The following is a 27743-nucleotide window of genomic DNA, read 5'->3' on the forward strand; positions in this document are numbered from 1 at the left end:
GCTTGCACCCAAATATCTGCTCTGCAAAACTTTTCAATTTGTAAATGTGTATGAGTACAAGTACTTACACATGCATTTGTAAATCTTTATTTAGACTAATTTTATTTAATCTCATTTGTGAACAATTACTTTAAAAAAAATAAATGCAAAATTGTTAAATAGGAAGATGTTGTGGAATCACATAAACCTAAGCCTGAAAGGACTTTTTTTTTCTTTACCTTACCTTAAAATTTTTTAAATGTATTTATTTTTAAATACTCGACAATAGTGGAATGCATTACAATCCTTATTACACATATAGAGCACAATTTTTCATATCTCTGTATATAAAGTATGTTCACACCAGTTTTTGCCATTATACATGTACTCTTTTTTTTTTGCATTACAATTCTTAATACACATATATACCACAATTTTTCATATCTCTGTTTGTATATAAGGACTTTTAACCACACCCCTTTGTATTTTTACTTTTGGTGAAAATACTATATAATAATTCAATTAATAAATTAATTTTCAAAGCTATATAGAGAGAATGATAATAGCAACTTTCTTGCAGGATGTTAAATGAGAAATTGCTACAAAACTCATGTACTGAACATACTGTCTGGCTGCAACAGGCCTCAGTAAATAAATGCTGTCTTAACATATTCAGGAAGCAATTCTGTATGATAATAGTGATACTTTTTTAAATTTTTTATTTTTTGTACTAGGAATTTAACCCAGGAGAATTCCACCTCTTAGCTATATCACCAGTCCTTTTTTGTTTAAATTTTCTTTTGTGACAGGGTCTTGCTGAGTGGCCTGTGGTGCTCCTGACTCAGGCTCCTGAGGAGCTAGGATACAGACATGTACCACCATGCCCAGCTCATAACAGTGAATCTTAAATGTTAACCCTATTAGCTTTCTAAGCCAAACTGGATGAGTTTCCCTTCTAAACATTCAATCAATTTAGTTATAAATGTCTCGATTTTATTTATAATTACAATGCACCATTAAAAAGTAAGGAAATTAAAGGTAGACAAGTAGAGTAGAGGAAAGGAATTACACGGAGGGAAGTGGGAAGGATAGGAGAAGAACTGGGGAATGAAATGGAACAAATTAGGTTATATTCACATATAAATATGGTACAATAAGCCTAATATGTCACAATAAACTCCATTATAATATACTAATAAAAACACTTTTTTCCCCAAAACGATGCAAAGATTTGGATGCCTTGATATGTCTATATCAAGTCTTCCTTTATTCTGGGCAAGTGATAATTTTTAGCCTTTTGTTTTATTTAATTGTGGATTCACATGAAGTTGTGAGAACTGACCTCTATACCCATGGCCAGTTTCCATCAATGTGTTTCATCAAGAAATTGGCAACCAAAGACCTTAGTCACGTCTCACTGGTTTTACATACAGCCATCTACATGTGCACTTTTATCACATCTACAGATGCATGTAACTATTCAACAGTTGCCACGCAGGTCACTTTCATCTGTCTGTGTGCGGCCATATTTACTTCTCTATTGCTTCCAGTGTCTCTTTAACTTATGACAACTACGACCTGAAGTTTCTATAATTTTGTGATTTTAACAATGCTTTCTGCATGGATTCACAGAGCAGTTGTTGCTGTTGTTTGTCTCTGTTTTTATGTGCTAAAGATTGAAACCAGGGCTTTGGACATGGTGAGTGGGGGCTCTACTACTGAGCTACATCCAAAGGAATGCAATTTTTTAAGAGTGACTTTTCAGTCAGTGTTTCTGCCTTGAGATCCAACTAAGATGTTTTGTGAACCAATTGTTCATGTCTTTTTATTGCTGAGTTAGTCCAGTGATTTTAAAATGCATTTGTTTTCTGATATAAGCCCACTGAGGATCTGTGGCATTTTTTGCTTAGGGCTTGAAAGGAGTCCTTGAAACCAGTTAATTATCCCCTCTTGCCCCGATTCAGGGACACTGGAAGCACATGCAGAATTCCCAGACAGCACAAAATAAAAACAACTGCTCTAGCTTAATTAGGATACATTATAGGTGGAAATTAAGAAACATAATTCTCATGTGGCCTGTTTTATAAGTTTTGATACTCTCTTAAAAAGAGGGGAAAAGTCAGTTTGTTCTGACTTCTTGGACAGTGCATCTTGTGGATCTACTGATCTCCTCTTATTTCCTTTCTGGGGAAAGAGGCTGCAAGGCTGCAATCCTGGAACAACTCAGTGTTGTTTAGCAACTTTCCCAGAGTAATATCTACAACAGACCCCTAAGTCTCACAAGACTCAAGGAATTTCACTTATAGAATGGTGGAGATAATTCCTGTGCTGTAAGGTTGGAAGAATCATAGAAGTGTTCTATATATGGAAGTGATTCACTGGCTAAAAGATTCAGTCAAATTAGGGTGTGGATATACACATGCAGTACTAGTACTTCCTCAAGAAAACTCCTGCCTCTTTTCTAAACCTAAAGACAGCCACCCCCTACTGGTGGGTTTATCCTCTGCACAGGTCATAGGGGAAATGATCTTCTCTTCTTTCTGGTTCCACTTATTCCTGTCTCTTCACTTTCCTTTCATAAAGACTGGCTGCGGAGTGAGAAACTGTGCCTGCAGATTGCTCTCTTTGCCAACCACAAAGAAATACACAAGAACTCCTGTTGTCCCCGTGACTAGAATTTAAAGTCAATCCCAGCTTGGAAACAGCAATTAAACCACTAACAGCAACTAGGAACCTGGAAGTATCTTAACATTACAGAATCTTGGAACATTGCATGCATGAGTGGGCCTGGTCTATGGTTCTGGACTTCTTTCTGGGCCTGCATGGGTAAGCTCCATGAGATGAATCATCTTCAGTTTTATCCCTGATGCTACTACATTCAGTAGCATCTACAAAAGAAAATCAAACTGGATATTAGTTAAGGTGTTTAAAATAGATTTTTATTATGCAATGATCACAATGGGGGGGGGGGGAAACCTAAGTATAAAACTGGACTCTTTTTAAAATACAGCAAGAAGACGTGGAGATTTATAGCCAATGAGCAGTTTGGACATTGATGGATAACAATTTACTAAGAGGGAACACTAAGCATTGAGAAGATTTCTTGCTTACCAGATCTAACAGGAATTCTTGCTGGAGGCAACTCCATGTGATCAGAACCTCTCTAAAATTACTTAGCAGGATTCTTATTGAATAGGCTCTGCTGCCCAGCAGGCCTGATCAGAAGTGAAGCAGACTCAGAAGAACATGTCTGAAATTTGGTCAAGGAAAGCATCCTCATCATATCCGAATTTGATCATACCCTTGCCAGAAGCAAACCTAAATAGTGAATGAGAAAAAATTAACAGACATCCCGTGCATAATTTCAGAGAGTCTTCAGTGAGAGTGAAATGAACTTATAGAAATTACAATATTAAAGTACCCATGCAATGCAGTCACACCTTTTAAGAAGAACCAAAATCATGAAAATCATTATATTGTATTAAAAGTAACCAATTTAGTGGACTTGGAATACTTACCTCAATTTACTTCTTAGGATCCATGATTTATTAAATTATTATATGCAGCAGGCTGTGTATCAGTACTATATTATATCTTAAATTTTTCATTAGCAGGAATGGTGCTTCTTATTGAGCTATTGTAAGCATTACATTTATTATCTCATAAATCTTCATATGAACAAAACTACTTAGATTATCATCTTGGTTTGTAATTGATGACCCTAAATAAAGCTAACATTGCAATGCAGGTCTCTGGACCTTTAACTCGGTGCTCTTCTTACTTTGCTAGGCTATATCCTGGTCCTAGAGTAAGCAGTTTGTCCCAGGTCCTCATTCTCCCTCCTCTATATTGAAAAAAAATATGAACTTGTTGATAGAACATGCTTATTTTTCTCATCACTTTAGATTTAGTCCCATGACTTGTCTTGCCAATGCATGAGTCAATATAAGGGACTATCAGTTTTGAGCCTTGATCTTTAGAGGCCTGTGTGCATATGCTTGTTCCTTTCTATCTCTCTCCTCTCTTGGCTCCACTTCTGATCTTAAGAAGGATGAAGGACAGATGACCCATGGATCCATGGAGAAGAGAAGAGAAACCCACCAAGACAGCCCAAAACAGGATGGCCCAGACCATCCCATCTCAAGCTGGTCTACAGCTACACAGAAACAAAAATTCATTGTTGCATGTCTTGGGATTTTGCAGCTATCTATTGTAAAGTAACAAGGACAACAGCTACAGCATATAACTGATGTATTAGCTGTTGGATAAGCCAGAGTTCTGTAGAGGAACAAAAGCAAAAAAGGACCAAAAGGATATACAAATTTGTTTAGGTTCTTGAGTCTGTTGTTGGGCTGCAAACAGAAGACCCAACAGATCAGTCATAGTATATCTTTGTCTATGTAATATACACACATACACATATTGTAAGTAATTTTTGATTTGCTTTAATTAGTTATACATGACCGTAGCATGCATTTGTGCACTTTGATATATCATACCTAAATGGGACATAATTCTCATTTTTGTGATTGTACATGCTGTAGAATCACATTAGTCATGCAGTCATAAATGTAAGTGATCAAAGACTTAGGCACTAGAACAGAGACCCTGAACCTACTAGAAGAAAAAGTAAGCTCAGATCTTCACCATGTCAGCTGAGGATCTGACTTCCTTAACAAGATCCATAAAGTGCAAGAAGTAAAATCAAGAATCAATAAATGGGATAGATTCATAATAAAAATCTTCTTCTCAGTAAAAGAAACAATCAAAAAATGTAAAGAGAGAGCCTACAGAATGGGAGAAAATCTTTACCACACTCACCTCAGATAAAGCATCAATGTCTAGGATGTAAAAAGAGTTCAAAAATTTAACACTTACACATTTTCTAATAATGTTTAGACTAGACTTTGAGCAAAGCAAATAGGGTTTCTTAATGTGAATATACTTCTTCCAATCAGTAGTTAAAGGCAATATAGAAACAGGAATCCCTTCTTTGGGGAAAGGGAAGATAGAAGCATTCCCCAAAGGGAATTTCTGTCTCTATATTGCTTAGGACTCAAAATTGTAAGAGAGAGATTTTTGGCTTGTCAGCTCCCACGCTCTCATGATCATGTGACCCAATACCTTAATCTATCTCTCTCTCTCTCTCTCTCTCTCTCTCTCTCTCTCTTTCTCTTGCACACCACCCCTCCACACACCCTGTTACCCTGTTTGTCTTGTTTCCCTGGAGAAACCTGATTAATACAAATGCTCTCAAACAATGTAATCTTTATACTATCTAAAGACTTTTTTCATACAATATGTTATCCTTTTCTAATTTATTAAAGTCAAAGGAATTCTAATTAAGTTTTAGTGGAGCCAGAACGTATTTAATTTATCTTGCTTTTTCAAATCCATGAAAACAACTTAAAGAATGGAGGGAAAAAAGGAGAGCATTCCAATTCAATAAAGCCAGGAAAATTCCAAAATTGCTAATATTGTACTGTAATTATCATAAAGTATGTGACAAGTATTTGGAGACTTTGCTTTGAGCTGATCCAGTTTAAGACCAAGAACTCAATAGTGCTATGAGTTGGATATTTTGTATGTATCTTAGCATAGGAACCCCCTCCTTCAAGGGGAAAATTCCCTATTTTTCTACCTCAATGGGAACCCAAAGTAGAAGTCAAATATAAAACACAACAATTAAGAAAAATCCACAGAACTAAAGAGCACTTATTTCCATGTGTGAGCAAATGCATGCACATGTTCTAGTACACACACATTCCCTTGCACACACATTCACACACTTACATCTTGCAGTTAAATGTTGCTAGTTGGATAAACCTGTCTCAAATTTAAAATAAGGAGCTAGAATTGCTAAGAAGCCACACCATGCCAAAGATAAACAGATCACAAAAACAGTCATGGTCATGGTTGTTGAAGAAGATGGGATCCAAGAACAATGATTAGGACTAGGACCACAAGTTGGGGGACATGAGCTACACCACCAGGGGTTGACAACTGCAGTCTTAAGGTCCTGCCCAATTTGCTCTGCAGCACCATTGCATCCAACTCTCTGGTTCTTGTGGGCCTCAGTCTATTCACAGAATTTCCAGTAATTCTGTGAGCTCATCCATTTCCCTTCAGTAAATTCCTTTCCTGCAAAAGTTAGTTTTGTTGAAATTTGACTCATTTTCCTTTAATAATGGTAAAATGAAAAATATTTTCAGTGTAGCCTTTCTTATTTTATGTCATTATTAAATTACTGCTCAATGTATCAAACAAACCAACAAGCATTGCCTAAAAGTCTGAAGGGCCAGGTGTTTGCCTGGGTCTAAAGCACAGAAGTCATGGGAATTTGTTTCCTCTCATAGACAGTTTTAATTTTGAAAGATGAAAAGAGTTCGGGGGACTGACTGCACAACAATGTACATGCACTTAATACTACTTAACTAAACACTTAAAAAGAGTTAAGAAGGCAAATTTTCCATTGTGTGTGTTTGTCACAACTTTTGGAAATTTGTTTTAAAAAGAAAAGTTTTGAAAGACCAAATTATCCTATTTAAAGACTATCTGATTTTCTGCTCTATAACCAATGAAGGTCAATTTGAATATAAATAATATAAATAATGAATCTCATGAAATAAAATCAGTGGTAAAAGAATTAATATTATATGATTTAATCTTAAGCTTATTTAATATTAATTAAATCAATATGATATTTAATTAAATTGATGATAAGCTACCAATAGACATGTTTTTATGAATATGATTGTAAAACGTACAAATTATTCAAATATGTATATATTTAATAAAGTATAGTAAATATATCTTATTTAAATTAAATTAAATTAAAACATTGTTAAGTAAAACATTGTTAAGTATCATGTGATACCTACTGAAAAACATTAAGTTACAATACACCTTACCATAGATCCTGGCTCCTTCCTCTCCTTCCCACTGCCCAGCATTGAGAGAGTGTTGTGCACCCCTTACCACAAACCTGGGAATAGGTCAAAACTTAAACTTCAAAGCACAATTTCAATAGGATGCTCATTGCTTTCGAACTATCATAGTCAAAAACTCACAAGTTGAACCATCATAAATCTTGGATAGCATATAATTTCTGGCAATAAGGCCAGTTCCCACACTCTCATGTAATCCAGTACCTTAACATCTCTCTCTTTCCCTATCTCTCTCTCTCTCTCTCTCTGTCCCTGATGTGTATACTGCTAATGTACCCACACAAATTCTTCAGGTAATAGGAATCAGGATTTCACTGAAGCAGTGTTTATATTTACAAAACTCTGGAAACCAATTTAATCTCCATGAACAGAATCCAATTAAGGAAACCATGAGATATCCATACCTCATTCCTATTAAAAACAGGATACTGTTCCTGAAGTACAGATTTGGTAGCATGCCAAAGACCTATCATTAAGCAAATTAAAAAAAAAATTTCACAACACTATGTTTAATAGAACTTTATGAAACTCTAAAAATAGAACAAAAAACTTTGGGGGATTTGCACCTGAATTGGGAAAGCATGCCTTTCCTTTCCTTGGTACATGTAATGGTGCATCTATTTTCTCCAAAAAGTTATATTAATTTTTCACTAAAATAATAACAATTTATAATTAATTCTTTAAGACAATCCCATAATCATCTAATTATGGAGCCTAACTGATAACTCAGGCAGAACTTACTACTTACCCTGCTGCTACTGACATCAACATTTGCAGTGGGAGTATTATTAATATAGTAAACCTAGAAGTATATTTGACTTCTCTGTCTGAAAATATCATAGAGAGCCCTTTATGATATTGTAGAGCACTTTTTCACCTATATCCATGGGTTGTGGAAGACACCGCCTGGAGCTATTGCTCAGACAGGCACCAGTCACCTTGCAGAAACAGAACTAGGTTCATAACACACATACTCTCCTTCCTCAGTACCCTGGAGTTGCTGTTTGCTTATTGAACTTTCAAGTCCAGCCATTTGCTAAATCATATGCTTCACTACCCCGTGAATGGGAATTAGAATTTTCTCACGTTCTTTCCTGTATGCATTTTGACCTTTTTTTCTCTTGAAGCAACATTGAAAACCAATTTTACCATTCACAGCTTTGCTTTCAGTGGCACCATGATAATTGTTTAGGCTTACATCTTGCACCTTTTAAAACATTTGTAAATAATACATCTTTTTTTCTCATTTGATATTTCTTCTTAAACTTATGTGAAACTTTCCTATGCAAATCCTCTCTTCTACAGTCTTTGTGATACTTAATCTGGGATTCTGTGACCCTTTTTCTCCAGCTATGGCAAGCCCACTCTTTGTGCCTACAGAGAAATGAGAGAAGGAAGGCAGGAGAAAGAAAGAGAGACCCTCTTTCCTGTCTGTTTTCTTCTCCTGTGTTTGTTTCCTGTTCTTTGTAGCGTGGCTCTAGGAACACTCCTCACCTTGACAGTGGCAGTCTGCTGTAACAGTGACAAGACAGCACTCATAGACCTTGATCACTGATTTCTTCTGGAGACACATGTATCAGCTCAGCTCTGTCCCTGCCTCAGAGGTCTGACTTCCAGTTCTCTGGGGCCCCTTCCGGAGCTTCTAGGTTATAATAATTTCAAAGCTTTTCTTTGTCCCTCTAATCCTAATTGTGATAACTTTTTCCTACATTTGCTCTCTATGGAAGACTAAGACTTTTTAACTTTTTATCTTTACTGTCTTTTAGTGTCTAACAAGCTGCTCTGTTTTTATTTTAAATTTATTTTTATTGCATATATTTAAGACATACAACCTGATGCTTAATATATACATACATACCTAATGCAACGATCACTATAGTCAAACAGTGAAACACATCCATCACCTTCCACAGTTTCCTTGGGTGTGTGTATTAAAAGCAGCTAAAATCTACTGCCTTATATTTTTATACTTTGTTAAAAAATAGCTAATACAAGTTGCCTTAATTAATTAGTATACTTTTTTCTTTCTTTAATGTAAACTTTATAGATTTAGCTCCTGTTTTACTCTAAAAATGTCTATTGTTTGCTGGGTATAGTTGCATTTACCTGTAAACTCAGGTGGCTGAGGCAGTAGGATATCAACTTCAAGAAAAGGCTCAACACCTCAGGGAGACCCTGTCTCAAAATTATTATAAAATATACAAGTGTCTATACCTTTTGCTTAGCGTAATGTGTGGCCCACCACAAAAGATGTTGTATGGCAAAATTGTGGGGCTGAGAAAATAAGTATAGAGAGGCAATTTTAGAAATATCAGAATAACTAAAAATTCATCTCTATACTTATTTATATATTGATTATTACATTCAGCAGAGTGAAACTCTATTTGAATATTAATTTACTTGAAGCTACATGGGAAAAATGAGAAAATATTATTTTTGAACCATTTACATCACTATGTGGAAAGCAGGGAAATGTACGTATTTATTAGCAGATATGCTATTTGCTTAAACATAAAGATATGTGACAAGGTGTAATTAACTTTCAAGTATACCTGTTTTTGTCATCGTTTTCATTTATGGGACCAAAATAACTGACAAGAACATTTTGAGGAGGAAAAGCTTATTTGGGGATCATGGTTTCAGAGGTCTGAGTCCATAGAAGGCTGGCTCCATTCCCTAGGGCTCGAGGTGACACAGAACATCACGGCAGAAGAGTGTGGCAGAGAAAGGAGGCTTGATGTATCACCTTAGGAAGCAGAGCCATGGAGAGAGACTCCACTTGCCAAATACAAAATATATACTCCTAAGGGATGCTCCCAATGACCCACCTCCTCCAGCCACACCCCTACTTGCCTTCAGTTACCACCCAGATAATCAGGGGATTAATTCGCTGATTGGGTCAAAGTTCTCATAGCCTAATCATTTGACCTCTAAACTTTCTTTCATTGTCTCACACACGAGCTTTTGGTGGGCACCTAATATTTACACCATAATAGGAAGTGTTGGATTAAAATTACTGAATTAATTATAAACATTATTCCAGTTAAATATTTAAGTCTACCGCTTAAGTTGTTCTAGGAATACCATAAAAAATATTTACTGTGTGGTAAATATCTTATCATTGCCAAGTAGAATATTAAACAAATGAATTATAATGTTGGAGAATCCAAGAAGAAATTAATTTGGTTTTGTTTAGACATAGACTTTATAAAGTCTATGTCTAAACAAAATTGTTATTTTAAAATCATCTTAGACTTACAGAAAGTTGAGAAGGCACTGGGAGTTTTGATCCATCCAAAACTCAGTTTTCCCTCTTCTGAACATCTTACATCAATATGGTGCTTTCATCACAATTATTAAACAATATTGATATACTAGTATTAATTATAGTCTATATTTGAATCAGATTGATTTCTTTATTTCCCTCTTCAGAAACCCATGAAGGATACAATATTCAATTTGGTCATTATGTTTCCTCATTTTCCTCTTGTCTGTAATTATTTATTTTATTATTGTTGTTTTGGGTGATGTTAACTGTTCAGAGAATGCTGATCGGGTATTTGTAGGGTGTCATGTGATTAAACTTTGGATGTGCTTAAGTGTGAAAATGGTATCCAAGTGCTGGTTTACCATAGGACTGCTTTTCATCTATCTTGATAATCCAAAAGTAGGGTTTTCCTGTTATAGTTTGACCACACTAATTTTCTGGAAATGGTCAGAATGAAAAATGAAGTAAAAACAAACCATCTGGTCCTCTGCATTTGCTGTCACAGAGAGTTTGTCTGGATTGCAGAGGAGCAAGACACTTTGAAGTTTCTGTTCTCTATTACAGTTGATAATCAATATATGTCTGTTGATTTAATAACCAACTCTTTCCTGGATTCTCAATTTTCAAGCCAAAAATCTACTCAAATATCACTTAATGGAGATTCCCTCCCTTTGGGTGACAGTGATAAAGTGAAACATTTATAACATTTTGCAATCCTTGAACAACTAGCACTGTTTGTGAATCCCCTTCCATATAAAATGATGACTTAATATACTCATACATTGCATAACTATCTAAAGACCTTTTTTCCCTCTTCCCTAATACCTTCTTACAGTATGTTTATCAGCTTATCACCTCTGTTAATTGTTAGCATGTTATTTCTGTGAAATCACTTTCTTCATAAGCGATTTTAAAATATTCTAATTTTAGTCAAATAAAGAATAATAGGTTCTGCAATGTTTTTATAATCATAATGCATTCTAGGTGTCATATGCCTTTCTCTCTAGGGCATAGGTTGATGATGCTTATGAAGAACTGATTGATTCAATGGCATTTACAAATAAAAAATTGATAATAAATGGTTGTTGTCATGTAAGATTTATTCATGGTATCCACGTATATAGCCTCCCTTATGTTGGTCTCTCTGGCAATAAGTAGAGGGGAGACTGTGATAGAATTTAAATCTTACATCTGGAGTTGAAATAACTCAGCCAGCCCATATCCTGGGATTTACCATTCTATCATAGTGGAGAAATGGTAGAGGGTATCTTTGCTGAAACACATTTGACTTACTCCATCAACTGTGGAGAGGACTCAGCATCCACATTACCTGAACACACCTGTGAGTGGGCTATGTATGACGCTTTTTACCTCAACTCTGTCCACTGGGAACTATGTTGCCATACTACCACCACCACACATGTTATAGTCCCATAGTTAATACCATTTCCTGGGGTGTATAAAATTTTGCCCTCAAGGCCATGTTATGCTTACCACTTAAATATTGAAAACTTTATCAAGTTATGAATAAGCCAAGGATGTCTACTATCACCACTTATTTTCAATATTATATTGAAGGGTTTATTCAAGGTAAGGAAGAATGCAAATTAAGTCATAAGATGGAGAGCAAAAAAATTTAATTTTTCATGGTAATCCCAGTTTTATTTAGAAAATCTAAAACAAGCTAGTACTTAATTATTATTTTGAGTTAATGAGCTTAGCCATTTTTTTGGATACAAGATTAACAAACACCAATTACATAAATCTATTGAAGCACTATGACAATTGTATTAACCAATTTAACATTTGCTCCACATAGCAAGATAGACATATTCAAATATAATCTACAAAACAATCTCAGATGCAAAACTGCTTGACACAATATCATTTCAATTGGGCAAAGTTTGAAAATGATGAAAACTAAAATATGTTGTCCTATGTCAGGAGAGTGGTCACATATGGGCAAGGGTGGGGGGAGGGCACTGGCACAGGGACCAGAATAAGTTTTAGTAATGCTCATTGTAGTTTTTGGTTTGGGGTGAATCATGTACCCTTATATACACTTTGAAAAATCTTTCCAGGAGAACACTTAAAATTTGAGCAGTTTCCTGAGTTTGAATTAAACTTCTGATAAAAACTGCTTTTATAGAGATGTATACTACACACACACACACACACACACACACACACACACACACTAAAGCCCACTATTTCCTTTCATAGGCCCATGATCATCACTTTCTGGCTTTAATATATTATCTAAATTAATTATATTAAACAATAAGTCAAATAATATTTTTTCATTGTTTCAGGAATTTGGTGACTTCCTGTGTCACACAAATTTCTTTCTGAGTCAAAGGGCTGTCTGGGATCTGTCCTTGGAGTTCTCTGTCTTCATCTCTTGCAAAGCCAGCCTCTTGCTCTTCCTCAAACTATTTTATATAGTTAACTGATAGCCACACCATACCTCCCTCATCTCCTTCTGTTCTTTCCTTAAATTTCAGCTCTTTGCAGAAACTGCATTAAAAGTTGTATATCCGTGTGATCCCCAAAATACCTCTAAAACTTTGTAACATTCTTCTTTCATTCTACTTTTCTTTTAACATTTATAATTTGGTATTTACAACTTATAGTCTATCTCATATGAAGGCTGTTTTTGTAAAGTCAGGGATATTTATTTTCCCTTTATGTTTTTTTTGCTGTAGCCTCAATTTCAGGTCCATAGAAAACATGGAGAACACATTTGTCACTGAGGCGTGGTGGGGCTTGTCTGTAACTCCAGCTTACAGAAGGCTAAGACAGGAGGATGGTAAGTTTGAGAATAGCCCAGGGAACACAGTGAGACCCTTGCTCAAAATTTAAAGCAATAAAAAATAAAAAAGGCTGAGAACTTAATTCAGTGGTAGAACACTTGCCTAGTATATGCAGGGTCTAGGTTCCATTCCCAGCGCTGCAAAAACAAAATACAATGAAAAACAAATAGAAAATATTATAAGTGAAATCAATGAATGAAGGAGCAGAGGACAAAAGATTAGATGGGGTTAATGTCAGGAGTGTTTAACAATTACTTCCAGATGTTGGGATAACACACCTTAAATGTGGCCTTGAGTTAGAAGTGTTCTAGAAACATAGGCAGAAATAAAGCCTCAGATGAATAATTTGTTTGCTTTTTACTGTTAAAGAAATAAGCTAAGCAAGTGAAATAACTGTCCTCAGCTTGTAGCTGCATTACTTTCAGAGGGAGGCTTCTGAAACAAAATTTGATGACTTAATTTTACCCTTTAATAATAAAACAGGGATAATATCCAAATTCTTGCAATCTGAGATTCTAACATGCTGAACTTGTTTTGAACTTTAAATTAAACACACACACACACACACACACACACACACACACACAGAAAGAGAGAGAGAGAGAGAGAGAGAGAGAGAGAGAGAGAGAGAACCTAACAAAATTGCCCTACCTTAGAAATCTCTGTTCTTGGAGCTAAATACTCTTTTCACACATACGAAAAAATCCCAAAGTAATTGAATTACTAGAGGGATTTTTAGTATTAAAATGATAATTTTACAGATTCCAACATGCAATTTGACGAGAACTTGTATTTTAAAAAGCTATTTGCTAAGCAAAATCTTTCAAAAGCTGTAATTTGGATAGGACTGAAGCAAAATTAAATCGCAACAGGAGTTAGGAAAAATGAGCCAAATAATATGAGATTTACTGGAATTTGGTGAGGGAGTAGCTGAGAAGCTTGACTGATTCATTTCCAGTTATAAAAAGGATTTTCGCATTGCCCTTTCATGGAGAATTAACTTCAAAGAGTTTATTAGCAACTGTCACTAGGAACCTGTGGGGGAGACCTTTGCTCACACCCTAGTGTCCAAGAGCATGAAGCCCCTCACCATTTCATAACAATTAGATAGTGAGAAGAGGAACTTGGTCCGGTTCTAATATTTTAAAAATAAAACATTCTGAGGAGCATTAGTTCTCCGTCCAAGATGTACACCTCAGGAGAAGAAAGGAAGAAACAAAGCTGATGGTCAGGCCAGGATTTCTATATTCTTATTTTCTATTTTCCGAGAATAGGGACTAGGTCTTGGGATTTTTAACACTTAAGAAGCTAATTTCACTTATGTTTAAGATTGGTAAGGTCATCAGAGTTTAAAGAATCACAGGGGATTGAATTCACAGCTATTATGAGATTTGTGATTTCATTCCTGAATAAAATATTTTCAACACATTGATTATTAAAATCAATGTGGGTTAGTACACCTGTTCGTGTAAAGGGCAAAAAGGGACAATAAACCTGTTAAATTCTAATATAATATTCTCACAAATCCAGTGTTTCTCAAATATGTTAGTAATTTCATTTATATAAATACAGAAAGGTTTTATTGATATTTTTTAATGTAAATGTCCCACAAATCAGTAAGCAAAACCTTATTTAAAGAGATGATGAAAACAACTTGCTTCTGTAATAGTTTAAGGCATTTAATTTTGTGGTCTATCAGTGTACAATTTTATTTAACTATGGAAGAATTATTATTATTTTAAGAGAAGCATTACTTGAGTCTTTTCCTCAATTCCATTATAATTGTTCAGTGCTAGAAATAATAGAAAGAAAATTGAGTAAATGGCACAGAAAAGCTACCACCAGGGCTCAGCTGGTCTCCTGCTTTTCATGAATTGTGTAGAATGTGACTGGAGACGTGTGAGGAAACGTGCTCATGCTCAGTTGTTACTGATTACAACGACTTGAGTACCTAGGGCTCTCCTGACTCATTCCTGGTAAAACGGTTGGTTTCATCCTTCTTATTAAATTTCTTGTCATGAACACATTACTCAGGGCAAATCTTTCCCTTTAGTCAATGGAAAAATCCTTCGAATAAAAGTCTTAACACCTTTCCATGACATAAGACACTACTTTGGAAACTCCTCATACCATATATCCCTTTCATTTCAAAACTCCCAAATGCCAGCTTCTAGACCACTAATTAAGGTTCTGAATGCAATCTACCCCTCTGTTCTTTGGCACACATACTTATTCATCCATTTGTGCAATATTTTGAGTTGTGAATCTACTTTTTAATTCTGCCGTGTCTGTGGACATACAATTGCTTTCTAAAAAAAATTGTGAGACTGGATTGAACTTAACTGTTTTTTTTTTTTTCTCTCCTGTGAAAGAAGGGTTGGTATGCAGTGCAAGATGTTGTTATTTAATTTGGAGTTTGGCCAAACCTCTGGGACTTGTGACCCTGCTTCAATGAAGTGTTGAGAGATTTTTCCCCCCTTAACCACAAATAGTCAAAGGATGTCTTATATAACTCATGGTTCACTTTCATAATATCCTAGAGAATGAGCTTGGTGCTAACCGAAAGGGAGACTTCCAAAGACCAAGTAATATATACAGAATCCCCTGGAGATCTCAACTTTCTTGCTGAGTTAAGTGTGATAATTTACTACAGTTTACAAAATAATTTCTCTAGATCGTATGTCCTAGGTGCCTGGAAACAATTGGGCATATAAGAAGAATGCACTCCTCTCCTCCTCCTCCTCCTCCTCCTCCTCCTCCTCCTCCTCCTCCTCCTCCTCCTCCTCCTCCTTCTTCTCCTTCATTAATTAGTATCTGCAGGATTAAAGCAACTCAAGTTTTGACCTAGATTTATGTTTACAAAAAAGTGGTACTATTGACTGTAAATTTAATGTTTTGGAAAAAATTCAAGGACTATGTTTGTGTTCTTTTAAACATGTATACTACATATTTCTCTAATTGTAATGACCTGAATTCAATAAGTTAGAATAACAAAGTTGGTTATAGCCCTCATATCTTGAACATTTACTTTGCCAAGAACTATGGTAAGTGTTCTGCACACATTTATCCTTTGAAACAATTTTATAAATTATATGTGATTATCTGCATTAAAAAAAAATTCTATGCAAAAGAGACAAAGGAACTTGCCCAGTTCTTTACAACTAAAACCAAGTGACCTGGGATGGGGAATGTGAATCACATTATTTAAAAGTCTGTGTGCACATGGATGTGTTCATCCATGATAAACCTTATTTCTGTATCTCATTTTGCCAAAGATAATAAACATTGAGTAAAAAAATTCTGTCATTGAAACAGTATGGCCCTTATTTAGTTAAATACAATTAATAGAACACATCACCACAATGGGTACCTATCTACTGATACACATTCTATATATATATATAAATATGTAAATAATATTTTATAGAACAACTAATTAACAATAAAATGGGATCCAGGTGATGTCTCTGATTACAGCCACCTTGACAGTAACAGAATCAGGCAGAATTTTGAGTCATGAATTTTAGTCCAGGAAGGTATTAGTTTGGAAAAATATAAATTGTCCTATAAGAGTACAAAGTTTTTGCTTGATAAAAAAAAAAAAAGATGTGGCTTTATGTCATAAAAATGTCAGGGTATATCTTGTAGATTTTCTAGGTTTGTTGTTGCTAGTTTTATTATTGACCAGAATCTTCTACCTCCTGGCCTGGTCTCTTTGGAAAGTGAACAATCAGCATTAAAAATTAGAATGAGGCAAAGGGAAAGAGAAGGGGAGGTCTTCTTTCTTTTTAATACATAATAATTAAATGTGCAATCAGATAATAAATACTTCAAAGAAACTACTTGTTATAAGAACCCTTTCAGGAGAGAGGATAGTTTGTCATTATGTCTATTGTATGCTTAATTCTGTGGATGTTGATTTTTGATGTCAATTAAGATATGAAATTATATCAGCTTTCTCTTATCCACTCAGTAATCAGTCAAGGATGATAATGAGTTATAGGTTGGATACAAAATACTAAAAGCATGACTTTTAAAATATTCTAGTCTGTTTCCCAACTAATATCATGCCCTTAGTAATTGGTTTTATGCCCTAATAAAGAACTCATATATAATCTAGCTTACCTTAGCATGATTTAAATGAAGAGTTTGTATTTCAAATAAAATTGTATTTATAACAAACATGCTGTGTTAGATTTAGCAATCATACAACAACCAGTTTGTCTACTCATAAATGTATGATGTGTTAAATAGACATTTTTCTATCTTGTCTGCAATTTCCTTGTTTCTTGGTGTTAATTTATTTGTTCATTTATTTATTAAAAATTATTTATTGAGCCCCTCTTATATTCCAAACACTTTTTGAAGCTCTAGAGACTAGAGCTGTAAATAAAGAAGACAAAACCCCTTACCTTTATGAAGCTTAAATTTATAAAAAGATAAAATACTATATATGTTATAAGGTGGTAAGCCCAGAGAAAAAAATCTAAGTAAAGAAAAGGGACTAGAATAGGGGGTTTCAAGGGCAGGAAAGAAATAATAATGTTAAAAATATGTGTCAGGGAAACTCTGACTGAGTGGAGGCATTTGAGAAAAGACCTGGAGTAGGTGTGGTATCTGACTATGTGAATATCCAAAGGTAGACACACAGTAGTATCTCGGAACCCTGAGGCTGAAGAATTCCAGGAGAGGTTGTGTCCATGGTGGGATGAGGAAGGTGGAGAAAAAGAGATGAGATCCACAAGGAGTTGATTTAGTTAAGTAATAGCCCACACCCATGTCCAGCCACATGCTGTTGGCATTGATAGAAGTTTGGATTACCTGTTCTTTTGAGAATAGACTGTAGAAGAAAAAGGATTGGAGAAGGAAGAATACTTATGCCAATAGAATTCACTGGGGAGATGATGGTGGTTTGTACCAAGGTGTTAGCAGGAGAATGGTTAATGTCATCAGATTCAGGCCTGATTTAGAGAGTAGATTCAAAGGATCTGGTAGAGAGAATGGAGGAAACACCATGTCTGGAAGAAGTCCAGTAAGAATTGTAAAAGAAGGTCAGGGCAGACAGTGTCTCAGAGAAAAAAAAGCAAAACAAATCAAAGTCAGAGAACCCCAGAATGAGCAACACTTCAGAGTGGAGCTAAGACCACATTGACTGGTCTGGTGTGTTTGGTTTTCATCACTGGACAATTAGTGTCCTGATTTGTATGAGTCAAGTTTTCAAGATTGTGAGTGTGTGCGTGAGTGTGTGTGTGTGTGTATGTGTGGTGCATTTGAGAGATTTGAGAGGCTAAGAGATAGTACTGACAGTTACCAATGAACAATTATGAAAACAGAGGATAGAAAGGATAGGAGGGCAATTTTTGGAAAAGTGTTAGCAAAGGTCAGTTCAGAATGCATATTTACCTAGAATCCTGAAGAAAGAGAGGGATCTATTAGAATTCAGGGGATGAATTTCCTAAATAGGCCTCAAGTGGGCGTAGGAGATGGAGTTGAGAGGGAACTACATGAGATCCCAGCAGTAGACTGGAACTAACACTTCAGGTTTGTAGGCCAGGGTGAGAACTTCAGATAGTACTTGGAGTATTATGAAAAGCAAATAGAGTATTTCATACCTGATAAGGGTATGATTTGATTTATATTATTAGCTAAAAAAACAAATAAAATTAAAACAATCTGAACTGAGGATATAGCTCAGTGGTAGAGTGCTTGCAAACACATCAATAAGAATCTTTAAAATATATTACTATATATTAGTAAATTCAACTTTAAACTTTATATTGTGTGTAAATGAAATTCCTCATGAAATACAAGATAATTTCTTAAGAAATTACTTTTCATTTTTAAAGAACATATAGCATATCATTGCCAATAGAATATTTTAAAAGAACCTAGAAGAAATCATTTAATGTTTTTAAAATTTATCATATTTCTAAAAGATAGCTATCATTTGACTGATATTCTTGGTTCCAAAGATTTTATAAATAACTTGCTTAAAGTGCAAAACATTAGGTTTAAATGTTAACACATCATAAAATACTAGAAAATAATTCAACCCTACAGTAAGATTAATGAAGAAGGTGACCTACTGTGGGAAACAAAATCAGTCATTTTTCCATGAAACATAACTTATTTTTTCTTGTCCTAATAGCAAATTTCCTAGGGTTTCCATCCATAAAAATATGCAAGATATGCAATTGTTTAGCTACTTAATGTACAAATAATATTCCCAACACAATTCATTTTTTCTTTCCTTTTGAACATGACAGAACAATGACAGTGTTATTTCATCAAACTGTTGATGAAATTATTTAATTATTAATAGTAAATATTAATACTTATCACATGCTTTTGCTGTCAGTTTATTTTATTTCCAATTAAAGATTATGCATACATATGTGTGTATATATTTATATTATTTTTATGATGTATGGAATATATAGGATATAACTCTTCTGCTATCCTATCTTCTTTCGTAAAAAATTATCTCACATTAGTAGATTATTTCTACTACAGTTATTTTGGGAAAATTGTTTCTCTCTTTAACCCCTTGAAATCTGGTTCCCACATATAACATCTTGTGGAAATCACACTAATAAAAATGAAGGCTGACTATTTCTAAATTCAAGAGTCTTGAACCTGCTTTAAACTCTGTAGATGCTGTAGATGCAGTTAAAGAATTTCTTCCTCATGATTTGGTTTGAGTCTATGAAATCCTACTGTGCTTATTCAACTCCCATTCCTCTCCAGTTTGTGTTAGGTCCATCTGTGATCTCATAATCCTATTGCTTCCAAAGATTTGGCTAGTCTTGGATTCATTTACTTTCCACCCCCTAAAGACATTCATGGTGAAGTTCACTACATCTGTTTTCAAGACTTGAAATTACACCTCTGCCTTCAACCTCACTGAACTGTTTTATATATATATATATATATATATATATATATATATATATATATATACACATTTCCAGCTACCTATGGAGTATTCTACTAAATTTCTTTTTATTACCTCAACTTCACTAAGTTCAAATTAAGTAAATTATATTTCTGTTCCAAACCATTCACCACTTCATATTTTACCAGTTTTGATGATGTCATCACTATTATTCCAGTGTCTTATCTTGACTTCTCCTTTTCCCTCTCCATCCTCTAACAGAGTTATACATTCTAGATGTGAACACCATACCCTCTACTACATAATGAATCTGGACATTATGGCTAAAGTTATATATTTAGAACTGATATGATACTTGTTTCATTTTTATTTATTTGGCATAGACTAGCAAAGGCTGCCTTGCTACAAAGAAGCCAAGATGATTTTCAGCTGAAATTTTGATGTTCTTTTCAGATCCAGTGTACCTTGAATTTCAAGCCAAGCTCACTAGGTGTTGGAATCAATCCAAAATTCATGGATCATTTCAAACCCTCATTATATATAAAATCAAGGCATTTGTAAAAATATGTGGCAAATAAGAGGGGGCTGTTGCTTATCATATATTCCCAAGCAATCTTATAGATTAATTTCTCAATTCAGGAAATGGAACTTGTCAAATCAACCTATGGAACACTCAAAGCTCAATACCTAACTCAGTTAATAATAGTGTTGCCATTTTTTAAATTTAATAATTCAGGAATAAGTGGCTTTATCAGCAAAAACCCCTTACAATTATTGCAATGTGGCAATAATGAAATCGCAACACTTTTTAGATTCCAAGACATTTTTTCTCCAGAAAATTCAATAAGTACTCTCTGTAACACTACATTTGTGTTGGCTCTTACGGTAGAGATAAAGAAAATTCATGTGTTTGTTGAATATTAATATGAGAATCTTTTAAAGAGAAGTCTTTGCTTTAAAATGTATGATTTGGTAGTTTTATAATCAAGCTGTTTGGATGCATTTTGATAGATTTCAACTTATGTATTTATTAATAACATTTCTGACTCTGCAACTTAAATTTACTATCTCCCTTTAAATCTTCCTAAAATTTCTTTGAAACATGTCCAGCTTTTCCTCAGAGAAAAATGTGATAAGCCAATTTAGTCTAACATCCCTGATGGGAAATGATAAGTACAGCAACTTAGTCAAAAGAAAGCAAGTAGTATCATAGGTAACCTGAACTTTCTACGCATTTAATTTTAGCTGAATAAAACTATAAATGAATTTTGAGATTCTTTCTAATTTAGGCAAGGAAATGAGTCAGACAACAAAGATAAAGATGGGTTCAAGAATATCCAGGAAATGAGAAGCAAATCAATTTCCATTCTTATTGTTATTTGAAACAATATGTTCCTTCCTACTTTGGGATTGTTTGATTCTGAAAAGAACACACAAAATCCTTTTATACACAGACTATGTGAAGATTTCCATGGATATGTGTTCATTTCCAGCCTTGAAAACACCTCAGGAATAACAAGTAACTGACAGAAGACTGGCACATGGGAAGTTAAATATCCAAAAACTCTTCATTCCAAAGGTATAATGCACATTCTGTGTGGTCTCATTTGCAGACTCCACCAAAAAACTGCTCGCCTACGCCAGATGAGACTCCCTCATGCTTGGAAGGTGCTCAACCATGTAAAACCCTAATCACCTGGGCTATTATTTCTAATTAACAAACCTACACCTTCTTTCAGGTTCTTTTTCTCGGTACAGCAATCATGCTCATGCAATGTAAATTCTAATTTTTAATTTTTTCTTTTATAAAACTGCACATGAGAATTTTTCTTCCAAATCACTTTGGCATATGGCAAAATCTCTTCAGTATCATTTTCTTTAATTTAATATGACCTCACTCTTCTCGACAATAACAATTTGTCCCTTAAAAAAAACAATGGCGCCACAGAAATATTTTTATAGGAGTCAACTCAAAATAATTTCAGTATCTTTACTAGTTGCCCTTCCTTTTGAACCCTGTGCTGTCCTGAATGGTTCCTGTAGGAAATTATAAAAATAACTCAGATCCTAATGAGAACACAAGCCTCCAAAGCACTATTTAGATTGCCATCCCTTGAGTCATGTGTGTATGTGACAGAGTCCTATTGTCTTATGTCATGATACATTATCTCATACTATCTCTTCCGGTTTCCAAGAAATGCTAGGAAAAGGGAGGATTTTAACTTCAGGAAGAAATTTTTCCCTTCAATGCAGATGGAACTGTAGCTAGAAATGTGGTTGATGGCATAGTGCATGTTTACTTGTGAATAAATAGCATCAATGCGACTGAACATCCATTGTAACAAAGATAAAAAAGTCAAATTTTAACAAGGGTTAATCACAAGAAATTCCCCTAATACTATGAAACTGATCAGAGAATGCTAAGTTTTCTTTTGGTTTTATATTAAATCTTTTGGTTTTTAGAGTTATCTTCTCAAATGAAATGTGTAAATCATAGAAAATATCTTTATATAAAATATTTTTTCATATATGCTCAGCTAAGTCATTGAATAAAGAAAAGAATTTCCATTGTAATATATATTTTTATGAAGTTTGTAATGATGAGAATAATCTAAATATTTATCTTTATAAATGTAACTTATAAAGACTTTAAGCAATGGTAGTACTTAATACAAGTATGAAAATATGTGGATGCTGTCTTAGAATTATAATAAAATGCAAACACTCATTGCTTTTTAGATAGTTGGAACACTTTTGCTCATCTCTTGAGGGCCTTTCCTCTTAAATTTTGAGTTACCTACTCATCCAACTTTGAACATCCAATGAGTTAGACTTTCACTGCCACATGTAGAGATTGACTGAGAACCCTTGAGTGGATTAGTTGACAGGTGAAGTTACCTGAAACGTGTTGTGGGAGGCATGAATTTTCTTCCTGGCAGAATGAGTTGAGCCAGGTCATCATCTCCTGCTGTCTTAATCCTTTTTCGGCAAAGTGAGACTTGAATTAACATCCATAACATAACATTAAATGTAACATTAAATTTACCATTTAAGTCACTTTGAAGTGTATATTTCAGTAATGTAGCAGACATTCACATTGTTTTAAAACAAATGTTTACAACTTTTCATGAATTTGAAATTCTATCCTACTCAATAAAAAACAATCTCTTATTTGTCTCTTCCACCAGTGCTGAGTAAATATCATTCTACATTCTGCTCTATGAGCTTGATTGTTGTGGATGCCTGGTGTAAGTGGAGTAGTGCAGCATTTTTCTTATTGTGACTGGCTCATTTCACTGGGCACATAATGTCCTGGAAATTCTGTGGTCTCATATCATTCTTTTTATTATCTCCCTCATTTTCATGGCAAGATGTTATGGTAAGGATACAATGCATCCCTTACAGCTCACATGTGAGGCAATGCAAGAAGGTTTGAAGGAGAAATGATTGGGTTGTGATATCCTTAAACTAATCAGTGAATAATTCCCCTAATGGATTAGATGATGGGATCAACTGAGTGGCAAGTAAAGGAGAATAGGGTGTGGCTTGAGGAGGGAGGCATTGGGGCTGTCCCTTTGGTATATATATTTTGTACCTGGCAAGTGGATCATCATATGAGCCACTGCCCTCTGCCACACTCTTACCCCATGATGTACTTCCTCACTTTGGTCCCTGAGGAATGGGGTAGGTATCTATGAACTGAGACCTTTGAAACATGAGTCCCCAAATAAATTTTCCTTTACTACATCGTATGACTAAAACATGAGATTTAAGAGTTCTTTACACAAATTCAGTGAGACCTGTCTTTTTCTTCTTCTTTTTATTTATTTAATTTTTTTAATGTTAGAGATTGAACCCATGGCCTCAAGCATGCTAGGCAAGTGCTTTATCACCAAACTACACTCTCAGCCCTCTGTTTCTATTTTTAAGTGGAATTATATATAATCATTCAAATAACTGTGTAACCATGACTATGCATTTTCCAAATCAGTGTTGCAATATAAAACATTTCAAATTATCACTTTATAGGATCATACTTTGAAGTTTGGGGAAATTGCTGCAATTTCTTACAAATGAGCACTTTCTAATCTCTACACAGTTATGTAGCATGTTGTACAAGTGAACTTTTTCTTGATAAATTTAATCTTCATGTGCCTTTTCCCTGAACAGACTCCAGGTTAATTTGGTCCTGATTGCAACATATTTTGCTTATTAATTATATCGAACTATAATAATTTACTTTAAAAAAAGAATAATGCAATAAATGCTGTTATTAACATTTTAATAAGTATAGATTATCATTCTATAGGCAATGATATAAAATTAACAAATTCTTATTTTGTCAAAATTTTCAGATTGACTTAAAAGCCAATTTTAATTTTTCTCATATCATCTTTATATAAAACAACTTTGGTTATGTGTTACATGTATGAATTTGCTAATATGAAATTAAGTTCTTCTTTATAAGTTATATAACATTTCTCATTTAAACCAATATACTTTGTTACTCTATGAATTTTCAGGAATTAAGAAAAATATAATTCAATTTTCAAATTTTATCCCAGCTGCATAAATGCTATTAAATAATCATGAATTTAAAGAAAGAATAAAAGGTAGGCAGATTGATCAAACAAAAATACACTGTGGTTTTTGAATTTTATCAGGCAACTCTAAATGCAATCTAAGTACAACCTTAATCAATTTAACCCTTTCATTAGTCATTATGATCTAGCCAGTTTCTTCATACTTCCAGATTAAAATTCATTAGTTCAGATGGGAGGAAGGAAATTGTAATTCATTATGAGTTATATGCCACACGTTGCTATGTTTGGAACTTTTAGGTTATACTACTCCTATTCTGACCACAGTTCCATGTGGTAAGTACTGGCACAAGAAAGTCTACTCACATATTTAGGCTAATTCTTCAAAGTCATACAGGGAAAGAGCAGAGAACTCTGACTGTATTGCGAACTCAATATTCTTCTTTTTTGAACAAGGAATTAGTCAATGCCCTTTACGTTCAAATTCTCCTCTTCATTCTATATGCCCCAAGAGACTGACATTTATGAACATAGTTCAGTGATTCCCTTGGTCTTTCACACAGCCTTGAGTTCAGCTAGTAAGCATTGCCAGCAACAGGTTATGGAGATTGATATGTCTCAGGATTTTGCCATGGATGGTTATGTTTGAGTTAGGCAGGGGCATGAATAAACAGTGAAGAAGAAGTAACTAGGGTATATTTGTGCTTGGGCTAACTCTAACAGTTAGGTATTATTACATCTAAAGTACTCTCAGACATACTATTACTTAAGACATTGACAAATAGTTGTGTGCTCATGGGAGAATGATGTGATTAAAAAGTATTTGCTTTCATGGGTTCTTCTGTTTATTGTGGAAAATATATACTAGGATTTTAAAAACACAAATAAATTGGATTGAAAATTATCATGTATATTTTGAATACAAGTATTCTCTTTAAAAGGAAATGAGCAATTAAAACATAGCAATGGGAGTTGGTAGGGTAGCTCGATGGTAACTTGTGTCCTTTATAGACACAAGGCCTGGGGTTCAGTCCTCAGCAACAACATAACAAAACAAAGAAAACTGGAATATGATTTAGGAAGGGAGGATCAGGAAAGATGTTCATTAGTGTTATTTACTCTGAGGCCACTGAGATGAACAATAGTAAGTAAGGTGGGAGGGAAAGTATTCAAGAGGGCAAATAAAGAAACAATAGCCAAGAAGGGAGTGATATACATCGCAGTGGTTGGGCTAAAACACATGAACTGAGAAGGGATCATACAGATTTATTTTGGTGAATCAAAGTGGAGAAAATCGGAGTTCATATATATATGAAAAAAGCTGAATGTATAGACGTGGAGTTTTAAAATGGAGAGCATATGGAGACACAAATTGAGCAATAGATCAGAAACAAGTATATGTATATCTCCTAAGTTTTAATACAAAATCTTTGAGAAGACATTTGGAAAATTTTCAAAGCTTAATGTTTATTCTTTTAACATTCCCAGAGCAAAGCCTTAAGCAGAATCACTCTGAATCTGAAATGTTTGGTCAATTCAATTACTATGAGCAATAGAAGCAACATTACTAAATCTTCATTCTGTCATTTGGAATGAGCTATAACCCATCCAAAAAATCAGATATCTTGGTCTCTTTGATCCTGCCATGCTTTCCAAACTTGGCCCACAAGATGAGATGCAACCATTTGGTCTGGGTTCTGAATGGTTTGGCACCTCTTTACACAGTAGCAAACTTATGTTTGAGGAAATACACAATTGCTTGGGTGGTCCAATCTGCATGCTCAAACTGGAATTAGTATTCCCAGAACTCTTTGAAGCCTTTACTTTAATAATATAAACAAACAAGGGAAGATACCAGGGGTTGCAACCAATAAAATATAATTTAATTTAAAAATTACCAAGGAAAGTTAAGCTGTTTCAAGTGAATATGCAAAGAAAATAAACACATGAACATAAGTGAGCTAAAGCAACCAAATTAATGTCTCTTTGATAATGGCATATTTTCAAAGTTAGAAAGCACATATACATGTAATTAGAGATACATAGACAGGAACACAAACATATGCACACATTTACATCATTTTGCCTGAGACCTGGAAAAGTCCTACATATGTCCCTATTTAAAAGAGGAGAACTGAGTTGAACAGAGGATGGAAAGTTAACATTTGATTGCTCCAAGTATTGTAGCAAAACCCATGGGACAAGATTGTTAGAAGACCAATGCAGCATATAGTTCTCAAGATAGCTGACTTAATAGACATCAGTGACATCTAATTTAAAGTAATGCTATTCTAGCAACTTTGATATCTGAAGTTGGGTTTCAAACTATGAATACCACACCAGGGATAACTATCATCAAGTAGTAAGTCCTAGTCATCAGATGGAAGTACAGGATTAAAGTATTAGTACTAGGGAAAAGCAGAAAGAGTGAGATACTGAGAAATAAAGGAAAAACAGGGCGATTATAGACAGAGACTAGGGTTCAGAGAATAAAACAGAAGACTGGTCTTAGATGCAGATATTTCTATGAATAGGCATCACTACAGTGTTATAATATAACAGAAAACTAAGTAGATTTTGTTACCAAAAGCAGAGCCTTCATTACAATGATGACAAGGGAAACGAGCATATATATGAGAGTCCAGAGGATCAGTGGGGATGGAAATCTGCACAGATTTAGCATCATACTGAGTCTAACTAGTGGTTTATGTCCGATTGCTTTATTCATTAATCAGTCTTGACAGATACACGAATAGATACCTAGATAAAGAGAAAGATCGTTATACACATTGACACAGACATATGGATATAATCTCCTTACATCTTAAGCTGTTTGAGTAAATGTAAGCATAAATATATCAGTCTTTCAAATATTAACCACCATTTCTTTGTAACTAATGTATGAAATTTTCCTCACACTAATTTCCGTGAGTCATGTTCTCCATGACACCATCCCAGTTGCCAGATGTCTATTAAAAGTGAGCACAAAATTTGATTAGAGTTTTAGTCAAGGTCGCTAGGCAGGGATGACTCTGAATAAGGAGCACACAAGAACATTATGCAGATGATAACAACAACAACAACAACAACAACAAAATTATATTCCAAACATCTTCAAACTTTTTTTCTGTAAACAATTATCAATTTTAAGGAAAGCACATGATTTTTATCATCATTGTAGCAAAGAATGTGTCTTTGTTACATCTCTCTCAAATATTATTTCAATTGGATGTGTGATGAACTTAATAGTGGCTAATAAGTGGCCAAGGAATGGCTTGAAATTAAGTATGCTGCTCACAA

The sequence above is a fragment of the Marmota flaviventris genome, chromosome 8 (genome assembly GCF_047511675.1).
Source record: "Marmota flaviventris isolate mMarFla1 chromosome 8, mMarFla1.hap1, whole genome shotgun sequence".
Taxonomy (NCBI): Eukaryota; Metazoa; Chordata; class Mammalia; order Rodentia; family Sciuridae; genus Marmota; species Marmota flaviventris.